The 15,268-nt window shown below is 38.4% G+C and overlaps 1 pseudogene; it reads left to right on the top strand.

Annotated features, from left to right (window-relative positions):
• The first annotated feature begins 350 nt into the window (after positions 1 to 350).
• On the top strand, positions 351 to 3,446 carry LOC129621342 (olfactory receptor 7A17-like; annotated as a pseudogene).
• The last annotated feature ends 11,822 nt before the right edge of the window (positions 3,447 to 15,268 follow it).

Below are 15,268 nucleotides of genomic sequence, written 5' to 3'. Positions count from 1 at the left end.
GGGTATATAACTTAGTACTGCTTCCCAAGTGTCAGAGTAGTAAAGAACTTGTCTGTCAATGCAGGAGGTGCAGGAGACGTGGTTTTGATCCCTGGATTGGGAAGATACCCTGGAGGAGGAAATGACAACCCACTCCATTATTCTTGACTGAAAAATTCCATGATAAGAGGAGACTGCTGGGCTACAGTCCGTGGAGTTGCAAAGAGTCGGACATGACTGAATAACTACACAAGCACGCAGATACCTAGTAGTACTACTGCTGGATTGTATGGTGAGATTATACTTAGCTTCAGAAGAATCTACAAAACTGTCCTTCTAAATGGCTATGCTATTTTTTAATCCTACTAGCAATGAATGAGAGTTTGTGTTGCTCCAACTACTTGTCAGTAATTGGTATGTCAAGTTTTTTTGTTTTGTTTTGTTTTGAGCCATTCTAATTGGTATATTTTGGTATCTCATTGTTGTAGATTCTAATTATCTAAATGATAAATGATGCTGTGCATTTCCCCTGAAACTTTCTTGCCATCAGTGTTTCTTCTCTGGTGAGAAGTCTTTGCGTTCATGGGTGCAATGTCACTTCAGTCATGTCTGACTCTATGCAACTCCATGGACTGTAGCTTTTCAGGCTCCTCTGTCCATGGGGTTCTGCAGGCAAGAACACTGGAATGGGTTGCCATGCCCTCCTCCAGGGGATCTTCCTGACCCAGGGATCAAACCTCCATTTGTCTCCTGTGTTGGCAGGAGGGTTCTTTACCACTAATACCACCTGGGAAGCCCTTCAGAACTTTAGCCCATTTTTAAATTGTTATTTGATTCTTTGGTGAATTTAAGAGTTCTATGTATTTTGGGGATACAAGTCCTTTATTAGATACATGCTTTTCATGTACTTTTTCAAAGACTGTGGTTTATCTATTGTTTCTCTTAACAATGCCTTTTGTAAAGCAGAAGGTTTTTTAGTTTTTATTTTAATGAAATGCAACCTATTTTTTCATGAATTATTATTTTTGTGCTGTATCTAAAAGTTCCTTGTGAAACCTAAGACACCCTAGATTTCCCTCAGTGATTTCTTCTAGAAGACTTAAGTTTTTTTGTTTTGAGTATATGATATCTTTTGAGATAATTTTTGTGAATGGTCTTTGTGATACTTTCTCACCATCAAGGAGGATCTTAGTGGTTTTGTGTCGCATGTTCTCTACCAAACTGAAGAAGTTCCTATTCTCAATCTACTGATTTTTTTTTTAATGAATGTTTGTTGGATTTTGTCAACTGCTCTTTCTACATCAATTGATATAATTTCTCTTCATTAGCTTCTTGACATGGTTGATTACATTGATTTTCTCTTTTTCACTTAGTATTTTAAAAAGTTAACATGAGATTATTAACAAAATTTAAAGTTAACTTAATTGTTAACTGAAGGAAGGAATAGATTACATTTATTTTCAAATTTTGAGCCTATCCTGCATACCTGGAATAAATTCTTCTTGGTCTTGGTGTAAAATTCTCTCTATTGCTTGTTTTGATTTGCTAATATTTTGCTGAGGACTTCTGTACCTATATTTGTGAATTATATTGTTCTGTAGTTTTCTTTTCCTGTAATATGCTGACCTAGTTTTCTGTTAGTTAAGGCTGGCTTTACAGAATGAGTTAGGAAGTATTCTAACTGCTTCTACTTTCTGGAAATATTATGGGGAATGTAAATAATTTCTTTCTGAAGTTTTTGTTAGAATTCACTATCATTTCAGCAATAAAGTCTAAAAAAAAATAAATAACTGTTTCACCCATCAAAACATTTTCCCAGGTCACTGGATTTTGAAAAACAAAAGCTTTAAAATGTTTTGTTTTATTTCTATCAGTTTTTCTATATGTATTTAAAATTATTTATTGATCTTTATACAAATAAATAGTAGTGTGAGGAGAAATGGTAGTGTGAGGTTATGAATAATTTTAGGTCATAAAGATTGAAAACATTTACCTAGTTGGGTATGCATATTATTATTATTATTATTGGGGGCATTCAGGGAGCTATAAGATAGATGTACAATACTGCTATCACCCAAAGAAGGTGATTCCCCCTCACTTCTTCTTTCAGTGGAATACAGTCTTTTGTTTCTTTTCCTCCCTTTTTGTCTATTTCATTTCTCTCTCCTTCTCTGTATTTTCTATCTCTTTTCATGCACATAGAAGAAGACTTGTAAAGTTCCCTGCTTAATGTCTGGCTCATTCTTGAGATCCCTAGACACGGCTACCTCATTAGGATACTTGAACTAAAAACTGGCATTCTCAGATGAACGCAAACTAATAGATTTATCCTATATAAGACTTCTGCTGACCCTATCAACTCTGCTTCAAATGCAGGCAAACTCAGTGACACCATAGTGCATTGTTTGAATGTGCCAAAGTTTACATATCCATTCACCTACTGAAAAACATCTTGCTTCCTTCTCTGTTAATATCTCGATGGCTTCTTTTAGTTAAATTTGCATTGTTCCTGTTTCTATTTCTGCAGTTTCACTGGCTACAGGAAACCAAATTCGTATTTCAGAGTTTATCTTCCTGGGACTCTCAGAAGAGGTATTATTGCAGCCTCTCCTCTTTTGGCTCTTCCTGTTCATGTACCTGGTCACTTTCATTGGGAATCTTCTCATCAGCTTGGCCATTATCACTGATGTCCTCCTCCACACACCCATGTACTTCTTTCTCTTCAATGTTATCTTTTCCAGACATCTGTTTCATCTGTAACACCATCCCAAAGATGCTGTGGAACATCCAGACTCAGAGTCAAGTTATCACATATGAAGGCTGCATCATACAGATGCATTTTTTCATGCTTTTTGGGATATTAGACAACATCCTCTTGACTGTGATGGCTTATGTCCAGTTTGTAGCTATATGTCACCCATTGCAGTATATGATCATCATGAACCTGAAGTTTTGTGACCTCCTGCTTCTGACATCCTGGCTAGTGAGTTTTCTCGACTCTCTGTTACATGGCTTAATGATTTTGTAACTCTGTTTTTTCACAGAATTGGAAATTCACCATTTTTTTGGCAAACTTTATGAGGTGGTTCAGCTTGTTTGTTCTGACACTTTACTTAATGACCTGATGATGTATTTTGCAAGTGGAGTTCTGGTTATTGTATCCTGGTATCCTGTTCTCTTACTCTAAGATTGTATCTTCCATTTTGAAAGTTTCATCCATGAGAGGTAAGTATAAAGCATTTTCCACATGTGTGTCTCACCTCTCAACTGTCTCCTTGTTCTACGGTACAAGCCATGGGGTGTATGTTTGCTCTGCTGACACACAAAAGTCCGAGGCAACTGCAATAGCCTCAGTGATGTACACTGTGGTCACACCCATGCTGAACCCTTTTATCTACATTCTTAAAAACAAATACATAAAGCAAGCCCTTAAAACACTCTTCAGTAGAGAAACATTCTCAGTATAAGAGAAATATTTGTCTGAAGATAGAGACTTTTTCATGAGTAACAGTTCTCGAAACCCTAAAAGATCTAAATCATGATTAATATCATCAGTGACCAGAAAGACAATCTGAAACTTAAGTTATTTAAAGAGTTCAGTTTCTTTCATTTTTCATATATTATAAGCAACGGCTTCTTCCTGTACTTTCTCTAAAAATTTCATCTCTTATTATATTATCTGGATTCAGTGTGGGGAATAGAATCTACCAAATAAGTTTTCAGAAGTATATAATACAGAAAATTTAATGCTAAAATAGTATAGAACTCGCTGGAGGAATCATCGTGTAACGCTTTCTCTACCAGATGAAAGCAACTGTCCTTCATATGATCTTCTGTTGATGACAAATCATTTGACATATCAGAGGCTGTACACTAATGGCCAGGGTTTCTGTTAATCCAGTTTGTGACTATATCACATCCACAACAGGAACAATTGGAGTCACCATCTGATGAAGTTTACAATAATCTGTATGTACTTTCCTACAATGACTGACAGGTAGATTGCAGCTTTGTGGGAGACCAGGGCTCAGAGAACCCAACTAAGCTATGTCCAGATTCTTGACTCATAGAAACTTTAAGATAATTGATGTGTGTACATTTTTTAAGTTTTGTGGGAGAATCTGTTACACAAAAATATGAATAAATGATACAGAGATATGGAAAACTAGTATAAGTTTTATATATTTACATAAGATGGCAAAAAGAACCAACCCTTTGAAAAAAATCAGTAATTTCTTTTTTTTTTTTTTTTTGTTTTTTTTAATTTATTTATTTATTTATTTTTTTATTTTTTTTTAATTTTATTTTATTTTTAAACTTTACATAACTGTATTAGATTTGCCAAATATCAAAATGAATCCACCACAGGTATACATGTGTTCCCCATCCTGAACCCTCCTCCCTCCTCCCTCCCCATTCCATCCCTCTGGGTCGTCCCAGTGCACCAGCCCCAGTATACATATTTACAGGGTATGTGTGCCTGCTTAGTCATTCAGTCATGCCTAACTCTTTGCAACCCAAGGGACTTTAGTTCTCCAGGGTCCTCTCTCCATGGAATTTTCCAGGCAAGAATACTGGAGTGGGTTGCCATTTTTCTCTTCAGGGAATCTTCTTGACCCAGGGATTGAACCCACATCTCTTGCATCTCCTGCATTGGCAGGTGAATTATTTACTGCTGCACCACCTGGGAAGGCCACATATTTATATGTAGGACTCAGCAATTCTGCTTCTAGGTTTTCATTTAAGGTAAATGAAAACATGTCCACACAAAGACTTGGTCACAAATGTTTATATCAAGCTTATTCATAGTAGATAAAATGGAAGAAAAACTGAAATAGCCATTGATACATAATTATAAAAAATTATATATTCAAACGATGACATCTACTAAGCAATAAAAATAACCCAACTATATATACAAAATGAAGTCGCTCAGTCGTGTCCGACTCTGTGCAACCCCATGGACTGTAGCCCGCCAGGCTCCTCCATCCATGGGATTCTCCAGGCAAGGGTACTGGATTGGGTTGCCATTTCCTTCTCCAAGGGATCTTCCCGATACAGGTATTGAACCTGGGACTCTCTCATTGTAGGCAGACACTTTACCATCTGAGCCACCAGGAAAATACAAACAATGATTTAAATGAATTTAAAAAATCTATTTTGAATGAGTAATGCCTCAAACTTCACCAAGAGAAGCAATTTCTATGAAGGTATACAATAATCAAAATCAATGTTAAGGTGATTGGAAGAAGATCAGTGGTGCCTGTGCCAAAGTGGGGGCTTAGGACATACTAACTACAAAACCATGAGGAACTTTTCAGAGGAGATGGAAATATTGTACATTGTCTATGCATGTATTTGTGAAGACATTGTTTTAAAAATATTTTTGAAAGACTGTCAAGGGTGACAAGTGAAAACAACAGGTATCCTGAAAGGTCTTCTCTGAGCGCTGGCCAGACTTAAAGCATTTTCACTAGAGTAGATTTGTTTCCTCTTGTTACCTATTTCAGTAGGACATGATGGAAGAAATCACATCCTTAAAGAATTGGCTTAAAACCTGGAGGAAATCTAAACTTGGACCCTCTGTAAAACCAACATTGTACCCGTGCCTTCAGACCCACTGACTGGCCAGGGAGAGATTATTTACATAGATGACATTCTACTATAGGAGACAATTCTTCCTGAAGTGTAACTCTGAGAAAACAAAGAAAGCTTCTCCCAGGAGTCAGAACCAGAATCAGGGCACACAGGACTTTACTGCTTACACCATAATATCTCTTCATCAAAGGACAGGGACTAATATGGAAACATACTTTGCTGAGAAATTGAAGAACACTTCGGGAATTTGTCTAAGAGAGATTGCTCAGCCATTCCTCAAGTGGTCACTACACATTGCATTCGTCAGCTTGGGATGCTGTAACAAACACAAGAGACTGGACAGCTTAAACAACAGAATTTATTTCTCACATTTCTGGAGGATGGAAGTCTGAGATCAGGTACCAAAATGGTTGGATTCTGATGAGAACACTCTTCCTGGCTTGCATGTGGTTGCTTTCTTGCTGCATCTTCAAACGGCCTTTTCATGAGTATAGAAACACAGAGAGAGAGCGAGGGAGAGAGAGAGAGAAAGCTCTTTCTATTCTTATAAGGCTGCCAATCCTATGAAATTATTGACACCATGGCTGTTTTGCTGAAGTTTTTACATTGTTTCACGTTCAATGGATTTGTTAACAAAAGAAACCACTCATTACACACAGATAAACAATATCAATTTTTAAATAAGACTATTTGATTTCAATGTACAGTCATTAAAAGAAAAAAAAAACATAGAAACCATAGAGAGAAATAACAGCACATATATCACCACATTTGGCCAACCAACAATCAGAATTAAACAGCACTGAGAATTCCCTCATTAAAAGCAACTTGGAGTCCCAGTTGGGAGAGGGTCTTGGGCAGTGTGTCCACTCCATAAGTGAATCTTAAAATTGCAAATTTGGGGGCTCCCATTTATATTTCTGGGCTGCAAACTGATACCATAATTGGTTTGTGCACAAAAAGGAGCCCTGGTTTTAATGTAAACATTTTGCAATGTTGTTTTAGCTTGTGAGTCATAGGATTTCATTAAACTCCTTGGAAGATGAGGCTTAATCGCCCAGAGCTTTTATGTAATATAGTTTTATTAAAGTATAAAGGAGATAGTGAAAGCTTCTGACATAGGCATCAGAAGGGGGCAGAAAAAGTACCCCCCTGCTAGTTTTCAGCTGGATCTTATATAGTCACTAGCAGTCTGTTAATGAAAGAAAGGAATGTCTTAAAACTCAGAATGGCACCAGGCCCTTCACCAATAAGATGCATTTTGGGATAATCTTGGCACCAAATGGTTCATCCTAAGCCATAAAATGATTAACTTGAATTTTGTAGAAGGACAGATTACCATAAAAATAGTTTCATTTACATATATTAGGAGAACACTATCTGAGTATAACATACTGGTTTGTCAAGTAGGTTCTGAGCCATGAGGCAGAACTGACTTGAAGACAGAGTTTGGGGTAAATGCATGACACATTAGCATAGCTTAAGACAGACATTTCTGTAAGAAAACTGCATTGGTTATCTCAAGGTTTGAGAATAGTTAACTTCAGGTGAAACCAGGTATCATTATGGCAACACAGTATTTTAAGAGAAACGTCCTTTTAAATTTGTATAGAGAAGGAAAAAAATATCGCTAGTTGGTTTCCTCCTGCCGCTTAAGAGAGATAAAAATGGCTGACACTTGTAGGCTACTTCCTCCGTTTGGAGACCCCTGGCCTTCCTGCCTGTTACTTCTCATAAGTGAGCCTAAAAAAGTGTCCACCACTCTCCCCTTGTGTCAGGATGGAAATTAGACACTGAAGAGACCAGCAAACAGAAAAAACTAAAACAGAGGAAACCTCCTTGGAAGTGACAGGTGCAATAGATTAAAACCCTGTAGTTAGTACTGATGACATAGGAAGGGGCCTATAGATCTTGAGAAATGTAAGCCAGATCCAGGGACTATCTGAAAATGAACTGACCCCACACTGCCCACAACACCACCAGAGAAAATCCTAGATATATTTTTACTGCTGCTACTGCTATTGCTAAGTCACTTCAGTCGTGTCTGACTCTGTGTGACCCCATAGACGACAGCCTACCAGGCTCCCCCATCCCTGGGATTCTCCAGGCAAGAACACTGGAGTGGATTGCCATTTCCTTCTCCAATGCATGAAAGTGAAAATTGAAAGAGAAGTCGCTCAGTTATGTCCAACTCTTCGTGACCCCATGGACTGCAGCCCACCAGGCTCCTCCATCCATGGGATTTACCATTCTTTAATTAAAATTTTTTTTTTAATTTTAAGTTCTCTATTACTCCTTCAACTTTCATTTTTATAATCTACTATTACTTAAAAAAAAAAAAGACAGACCCTATTTTTTAAAGCAAATTTCATATATATATTATAATTTTTGTGACTTTTTTTAATATTAAATTTTTGAAAATCCAACTTCTACTCTAGATTTTTAATCTTTGCTTTTTGGTATTTATTATCAATTTTGTACCTTTAAGAACCTAATATTGAGTATCCATTTTTACTTGGCACCAAGATTACTGACTTGACTGCTCTCTCCCACTTTGGACTCTCCTTTTTCTCCACCAGGTCGACTCTACCTCCTCCCTCGCCCTTCTCTTCTCTACCTAACTCTGTGAATCTCTTTGTGTGTTCAGGACTGTGGAGAATACTTAGGGAACTGATTACTGGCTGGGTGTGTCTCTCTCCTTTTGATTCCCCCTTTATCCTCCTGGCCACCTCTGTCTCCTTTCTTCCTCTTCTCTTCTCTGTATAACTCTGTGAACATCTCTGAGCAGTCCAGATTGTGGGGAGCACATAGGGAAGTGATTATTGTCTAGCTTGCTCTCTCCCCTTTTGATTCCCCCTCTTCTCCACCTGGTCACCTCTCTCTCCCTCCTCCCTCTTCTCGTCTCCATGTAACTCTGTGAACCTCTCTGGGTGGCCCTCACTGTGGAGACAGTTTTCGTATTTAACCTAGATGTTTTATCAATTTTGCTGTATAGATGGAGAAGAATTGAGGCTACTGTAAAAATAAGACTGAAAACCAGAAGCAGGAGGCTTCAGTCAAAATCCTGAGAACACCAGAGAACTCCTAACTCCAGGGAACATTAATTGACAGGAGCTCATCAACCGCTTCCATACCTATACTGAAACCAAGCATCACCCAAGGGCCAACAAATTCCAGAGCAAAACATACCACACAAATTCTCCAGCAACACGGGAACACAGCCCAGAGCTTCAATATACAGGATGCCCAAACTCTCTCCAAACCCATTGACATCTCATAACTCATTTACTGGGCACTTCATTGCACTCCAGAGAGAAGAAATCCAGCTCCACCCACCAGAACACTGACACAAGCTTCCCTAACCAGGAAACTTTGACAAGCCACCTGTTCAACCCAACCCACAGTCAGGAAACTCCATAATAAAGAGAACTCCACAAACTGCCAGAATACAGAAAGGCCACCCCAAACTCAGCAATATAAACAAGATGAAGAGAAAAAGGAATACCCAGCAGGTAAAGGAACAGGATAAATGCCCACCAAATCAAACAAAAGAGGAAGAGATAGGGAATCTACCTCATAAAGAATTCCAAATAATGATAGTGAAAATGATCCAAAATTTTGAAATAAAAATGGAATCACAAATAAATAGCCTGGAGACAAGGATTGAGAAAATGCAAGAAAGGATTAACAAGGACCTAGAAGAAATAAAAAAGAGTCAATGTATAATGAATTATGCAAGACATGAGGTCAAAAACACTCTGGAAAGAACAAATAGTAGAATAACGGAGGCAGAAGATAGGATTAGTGAGGTAGAAGATAGAATGGTATAAATGAATCAGAGAGGAAAAAAGAAAAACGAATTAAAGAAATGAGGACAATCTCAGAGACCTCTGGGACAATGTTAAACACTCCAACACTCAAATAATAGGAGTCCCAGAAGAAGAAGACAGAAAGAAAGACAATGAGAAAATACTTGAGGAGATAATAGTTGAAAGCTTCCCTAAAATGGGGAAGGAAAGAATCACCCAAGTCCAAGAAACCCAGAGAGTCCCAAACAGGATAAACCCAAGGCAAAACACCCCAAGACACATATTAATCAAATTAACAAAGATTAAACACAAAGAACAAATACTAAAAGCAGCAAGGGAAAAACAACAAATAACACACAAGGGGATTCCCATAAGGATAACAGCTGATCTTTCAATAGAAACTCCTCAGGCCAGGAGGGAATGGCAGGACATACTTAACATGATGAAAGAAAATAACCTACAGCCCAGATTACTGTACCCAGCCAGGATCTCATTCAAATATGAAGGAGAAATCAAAAGCTTTACAGACAAGCAAAAGCTGAGAGAATTCAGCACCACCAAAACAGCTCTCCAACAAATGCTAAAAGATCTTCTCTAGACAGGAAACACAAAAAGGGTGTATAAACTCTAACCCCAAACTTTACTTTATTAAGTAAATGGCAATGGGGTCATACTTACCAATAATTACCTTAAATGTAAATGGGGTGAATGCTCCAACCAAAAGACAAAGACTGGCTGAATGGATACAAAAACAAGACCCCTATATATGTTGTCTACAAGAGACCTACCTCAAAACGGGACACATACAGACTGAAAGTGAAGGGCTGGGAAAAGGTATTCCACGCAAATAGAGACCAAAGGAAAGCAGGAGTAGCAATACTCATATCAGATAAAATAGAGTTTAAAACAAAGGCTGTGAAAAGAGACAAAGAAGGACACTACATGATGGTCAAAGAATGAATCCAAGAAAAAGATATAACAGTTATAAATTTATATGCACCCAACATAGGAGCACCACAATATGTAAGACAAATGCTAACAAGTATGAAAGGAGAAATTAACAATAACACATTAATAGTGGAAGACTTTACTACCCCACTCACACCAATGGATAGAACAACTAAACAGAAAATTAACAAGGAAACACAAACTTTGAATGATACAGTAGACCAGTTAGACCTAATTGATATCTATAGGACATTTCACCCCAAAACAATGAATTTCACCTTTTTCTCAAGCCCACGTGGAAACTTCTCCAGGATAGATCACATCCTGGGTCATAAATCTAGCCTTGGGCCATAAATTAAAAAAAAAATTGAAATCATTCCAAACATCTTTTCTGACCACAATGCAGTAAGATTAGATCTCAAATACAGGAGAAAAACTATTAAAAATTCCAACATATGGAGGCTGAACAACACACTGCTGAATAACCAACAAAACACAGAAGAAATCAAAATATGCTAGAAACGAATGAAAATGAAAAAATAACAACCCAAAACCTATGGGACACTGTAAAAGCAGTGCTAAGGGGAAAGTTCATAGCAATACAGGCATACCTCAAGAAAGAAGAAAAAGTCAAATTAATAACCTAACTCTACACCTAAAGCAACTAGAAAAGGAAGAAATGAAGAACCCCAGGGTTAGTAGAAGGAAAGAAATCATAAAAATTAGGGCAGAAAAAAATGCAAAAGAAACAAAAGAGACCATAGCAAAAATCAACAAAGCCAAAAGCTGGTTCTTTGAAAGGATAAATAAAATTGACAACCATTAGCCACACTCATCAAGAAACAAAGAAAGGAAAATCAAATCAATAAAATTAGAAAAGAAAATGGAGAGGTCACAACAGACAACACAGAAATACAAAGGATCATAAGAGACTGTTATCAGCAATTATATGCCAGTAAAATGGACAATGTGGAAGAAATGGATAAATTCTTAGAAAAGTACAACTTTCCAAAACTGAACCAGGAAGAAATAGAAAATCTTAACAGACTCATTACAAGCACAGAAATTGAAACTGTAAACAGAAATCTTCCAGCAAACAAAGTGCAGGTCCAGACGGCTTCACAGCTGAATTCTACCAAAAATTTAGAGAAGAGCTAACACCTATCCTACTCAAACTCTTCCAGAAAATTGCAGAGGAAGGTAAACTTCCAAACTGATTCTATTAGGCCACCATCACCCTCGTAGTGAAACCTGACAAAGATGCCACACACACAAAAAAGAAAACTATAAGCCAATATCACTGATGGGCATAGATGCAAAAATCCTTAACAAAATTATAGCAATCAGAATACAACACTTAAAAAGATCATACACCATGACCAACTGTGCTTTATCCCAGAGAAGCAAGGATTCTTCAATATCTGCAAATCAATCAATGTAATACACCACATTAACAAATTGGAAAATAAAAGCTATATGGTTATCTCAATAGATGCAGAGAAAGCCTTTGACAATATTCAACATCCATTTATGATAAAGACTCTCCAGAAAGCAGGAATAGAAGGAACATACCTCAACATAATAAAAGCTCTATATGACAAACCCACAGCAAACATTATCCTCAAAGGTCAAAAATTGAAAGCATTTCCTCTAAAGTCAGGAAGAAGACAAGAGTGCTCACTTTCACCACTACTATTCAACATAGTTTTGGAAGTTTTGGCCACAGCAATCAGAACAGAAGAAGAAATAAAAGGCATGCAGATTGGAAGTGAACAAGTAAAACCCTCACTGTTTGCAGATGACATCAACCACTACATAGAAAACCCTAAAGATTCCACCAAAAAATTACTAGACCTAATCAATGAATATAGTAAAGTTGCAGGATATAAAATCAACACAGAAATCCCTTGGATTCCAATACACTAATAATGAGAAAATAGAAAGAGAAATTAAGGAAAAAATTCCATTCACCATTGCAAAAAAAGAATAAAGTACTTAGGAATATATCTACCTAAAGAAACAAAAGACCTATATATATATATAAAACTATAAAACACTGGTGAAAGAAATCAAAGAGGACACTAATAGATGGAGAAATATACCGTGTTCATGGATTGGAAGAATCAATATAGTGAAAATGAGTATACTACCCAAAGCAATCTATAGATTCAGTGCAATCCCTATCGGGCTATCAACAGTATTTTTCACAAAGCTAGAACAAATAATTTCACAATTTGTATGGAAATACAAAAAACCTAGAATAGAGAAAGAAGAATGGAACTGGAAGAATCAACCTGCCTGACTTCAGGCTCTACTACAATGCCATAGTCATCAAGACAGTATGGTACTGGCACAAAGACAGAAATATAGATCAATGGAACAAAATAGAAAGCCCAGAGATAAATCCATGTACCTATGACACCATAACTTTGACAAAGGAGGCAAGAATATACAATGGAGAAAAGACAATCCCTTTCACAAATGGTGCTGGGAAAACTGGTCAACCACTTGTAAAAGAGTGAAACTAGAACACTTTCTAACACCATACACAAAAATAAAGTCAAAACGGATTAAAAATCTAAACATAAGACCAGAAACTATAAAACTTCTAGAGGAGAATATAGGCAAAAATCCTCTCCGACATAAATCACAGCAGGATCCTCTATGACCCACCTCCCAGGATATTGGAAATAAAAGCAAAAATAAACAAATGGGACCTAACTAAAATTAAAAGCTTTTGTACAACAAAGGAAACTATAAGCAAGGTGAAAAAGATAGCCTTCAGAATTGGAGAAAATAATAGCAAATGAAGCAACTGACAAATAATTAATCTCAAAAATATACAAGCAACTCCTGAAGCTCAATTCCAGAAAAATAAATGACCCAATCAAAAAATGGGCCAAAGAATTAAACAGCATTTCTCCAGAGAAGACATACAGATGGCTAACAAACACATGAAAAGATGCTCAACATCACTCATTATCAGGGAAATGCTAATTAAAACCACAATGAGGTACCATTTCACGCCAGTCAGAATGGGTGCTATCCAAAAGTCTACAAGCAATACATGCTGGAGAGGGTATGGAGAAAAGGGAACCCTCTTCCACTGTTGGTTGGAATGCAAAGTAGTATAGCCACTATGGAGAACAGTGTAGAGATTTCTTAAAAAAAAAAACAAAAAACACAAAAATAGAACTGCCATGCCGCCCAGCAATCCCAGTGCTGGGCATACACACCAAGGAAAGCAGAATTGAAAGGGACACGTGTACCCCAATGTTCATTGCAGCAGTGTTTATAATAGCCAGGACACGGAAGCAACCTTGATGTCCATCAGCAGACAAATAGATAAGAAAGCTGTGGTACATATACACAATGGAGTATTATTCAGCCATTTAAAATAATTCATTTGAATCAGGAGGAGGAGCCAAGATGGCAGAGGAGTAGGACGGGGAGAACACTTTCTCCCCCACAAATTCATCAAAAGAGCATTTAAACGTCGAGTAAATTCCACAAAACAACTTCTGAATGCCGGCAGAGGACATCAGGCACCCAGAAAAGCAGCCTAACTCTTCGAAAGGAGGTAGGAAAAAATATAAAAGACAAAAAAAGAGACAAAAGAGGGAGGGACGCAGTTCCGTCCCGGGAAGGGAGTCTTAAAAAGAGAGAAGTTTCCAAACACCAGGAAACCTTCTCACTGCCGAATCTGTGCCGAGCTTTGGAAGCACAGAGGGCAACATAAAAAGGAGGGGAAAAAAATAAACAATTAAAAATCGCTGATTGTGAGCCCTACGGTAACTCCCCCAGGGGAGAAGCAGCGCAGACGCCTGCACACGGCATTAGCAAGCGGGGGCTGGGCAGGGAAGTGCGGCGTGGGCTGTGTCCCTTAGAGTAAGAATCGGGCCGAATGTCCTGAGCACTATCTGAGCGAAATAATTTGGTCTAGCAAACCAGACTGTGGGATATCTACCACGCGAAAAGCCAGCCCTAACCTAAGACACCGCCAGGCCCGTGCACAGAACAAAGGACTGAACAGAGATAGCCGGCTGCAGACCTTCCCCCTTCTGTGACAGGCAGCCAGAGCCGGACGGGGGCAATCGCAGCCCCAGAGAGACACTATCTATAAAACTGTAAGCAGGCTTCTTTGCTAACTAAAACTTCTTGGGGGTCTGGACGGTCAACAGCTGCCTGAGAAGGTGCGCCGGTTTTACACCCAGATAACCAAGTGGCGGGGAGGCGATAAGTCGCAGCATTGGCGCCCGCCAAACACCTCATCACCTGAGCTGCTCGGATCTGGGAAGAACACAAAACGCAGGCCCAACCGAGTCTGCGCCTCTGAGGACTACCCGAGCGCCTGAACCTGAGCGGCTTGGACCTGGGAGCTCAGCCCAGGGCCGGCCTCTGATTGTTCCCGGCGGAACAACCTAGAGCCTGAGCAGTGTGGGCAGGGAGGCTACATGCGCCGTGAGCGGGGGCAGACCCAGTGTGGCTGAGGCACTGCGAGCGCATGCCAGTGTTATCTATTTGCAGCATCCCTCCCTCCCTCCCCACAGCGCGGCTGAACAAGTGAGCCTAAATTAAAAAAAAAATATATATATATATAGTGTCCTCAACCATCCACTTTGTGTCAGGGCAGGAACCAGACACTGAAGAGACCAGCAAACAGAAGAAGCTATAACAGAGGGAAACGCCTTGGAAGCTACAGGCCATAGACTAAAACCCTGTGGTTACTACGGATTACATAGGAAGGGGCCTATAGATCTTGAGAAATATAAGTCGGACTAAGGAACTGCCAAAAATGAACTGAACCCACAATACTCACAACAAAACCAGAGAAAGACCTAGATATATTTTTACTATTTTTACAATCAATCTTTCTTTCTTTTTTTTTTTAATTAAAAAAAATTTAAGTCCTCTATTGTCCTTTAATTTTCACT

This window comes from Bubalus kerabau, chromosome 1 (genome assembly GCF_029407905.1).
Source record: "Bubalus kerabau isolate K-KA32 ecotype Philippines breed swamp buffalo chromosome 1, PCC_UOA_SB_1v2, whole genome shotgun sequence".
In the NCBI taxonomy this organism is placed as follows: Eukaryota; Metazoa; Chordata; class Mammalia; order Artiodactyla; family Bovidae; genus Bubalus; species Bubalus kerabau.
This window is presented reverse-complemented; position numbering and strand designations above follow the sequence as displayed.